Genomic DNA, 2,159 nt, shown 5'->3' on the forward strand with positions numbered 1-2,159 from the left:
CAAAAAACCAGAAAAACCATACACACATAAACACAAAAACAAACAACAACAACAACAAACCCAATTCTGACTAGGGGATGAAGTACAGAATTGGGGTATTGGTTTCTTCGTTTTGGAATTGTAACCCTGGAAGCAGATATTAGAAGCCCAGAATTGATAAGAAGAAATTTGGATGAGATGGAAGAAGCTGGCAGGAAAGGCAGGTCTGTTTTTTTAAGATGTTATTTACCCTCCTTCCTTCCACCTGGAGTGAAAACACGGTTACATTTGCTGGGCTTTTGAAATAGAGAAGCCAAGGTCGCCCTCATCCGGTGAGGTCTACTGAAAATCTAACTGTGGGTGCCGAGGGGAATAAAGACCTGGTGTCTTCAGCCCCACAGTCACGCAGGTCATGGTCCTTCCACATGGGCCTCCTGGAGAGCTGACAGTAGACTATAACTGAGTTTTTGCCAATGGAATGTAAGGGGAAGAGTGGGGTGGGATGCACACCTGATGGAGATCGTGTTTCAACCACGCAAACAAGGACAATTTCCAAAGGCATGAACCGCAGATGGCAAGAACCTGGAGGCCTGAAGGAGGCTGATGAGCAGCTCTGCCAGCCAGGGCCACACATGCCATGTCAGTCTTGTCTGCTTAGCCTGAGGCTCTTATTTGAAAGTGCAGCAAAATTCTATCTTATTTAACGGTCTATCTTACTATATTTTAGGGTCTCTTCATTACAGAAGTTTAACTTGTATCCTAATAAACACTCCTCCCTGAGCATTGCCTTGGGGTCTCACATTGATTTCTGGCTAGGTATACCAGTTAGACGTGGGCTGGCTTTGTTCTAACCAAGCTAGAATAACAGGCTTAAATGGTCTGAGCATCAGTGGTCCATGTCAGTCCTATTCGCTCCGCAGGACTGGAGAGCAGGTCTTCTTTAACTTTGTTTCTTTATCATTATCCACGTGACGTTCATTTTGTGATCTAGGTGGCTGTTCCAATGTCCACCATTCTGTCCACATTCCAGCCGCTGGGAAAGGGAGAAGAGAAATTGAGGAGTAAACACTCCTCCTTAAGAACATACTCTGTGGGGCCAGAAAACTTGGGAGTTTTTTTTTTTTTTTTTGAGATGGAGTTTTACTCTTGTTACCCAGGCTGGAGTGCAATGGCGCGATCTCGGCTCACCGCAACCTCCGCCTCCTGGGTTCAGGCAATTCTCCTGCCTCAGCCTCCTGAGTAACTGGGATTACAGGCACACGCCACCATGCCCAGCTAATTTTTTGTATTTTTAGTAGAGACGGGGTTTCACCATGTTGACCAGGATGGTCTCGATCTCTTGACCTCGTGATCCACCCGCCTGGGAGTTTTTTTACTTAAGCAGGAAGAGAGAATGATTCTGCCACACTGTCCCAAGTTGATTTAATTCAAAAAATATTGGGAGAAACTCATGAATGAAAGGTCCTTTCTTTTGAAGGCAGCTGTTACATATTAGTTTGATGGCTTTAAAAGGCACGCAAAGTTTAGTGATTTAAATGTTCGGTCAGGTTAGGCTTCATTATGTTCGGGTAAGCAACAACCTAGAAATTTTGTTGCCCTAGGAGGGCTTATGAAATATAGCCATCAATCTCTCCTATTCTGATGTGCATGCCCCTTCACAATGTGACTTTGCCATCCTCTTATCTAGAGGTAAATTATATGCCCCCAGCCTTATATCTGGGCTGACCTTGTGATTTACTTTGACCAATGGTGTTAGAAGTGTTAAGTGACAGGCTGGGCTCGGTGGCTCACGCCTGTAATCCTAGCACTTTGGGAGGCTGAGGCTGGTGGATCACCTGAGCTCAGGAGTTCGAGACCAGCCTGACCAACATAGTGAAATCACGTCTCTAAAAAAAAAAGGAAATGTTAAGTGACTTTTGGGGATAGGCCTCGAGAGACCTTGCAGCTTATGTTTTGGATTCCTCAGAATATTGCCCTGAGACTGCCATGCTATGAGGGCTGGGGATAAAAGACCCTGGGGAGGAAGGGCCCACTGTCCTACTGTTCACTGAACTCAGCTGACTGCAGCTGCATGGAAGACCAGCAGAACGGTCTGTCTAATATGAGAAAGAAAAAATCATTTTTAAATTTCCTACATATTGGGTAGTACTTTTATCCTGCATCTGTAGAAATGCAATGAA

Source organism: Callithrix jacchus, chromosome 4, assembly GCF_049354715.1.
Source record: "Callithrix jacchus isolate 240 chromosome 4, calJac240_pri, whole genome shotgun sequence".
Taxonomy (NCBI): Eukaryota; Metazoa; Chordata; class Mammalia; order Primates; family Cebidae; genus Callithrix; species Callithrix jacchus.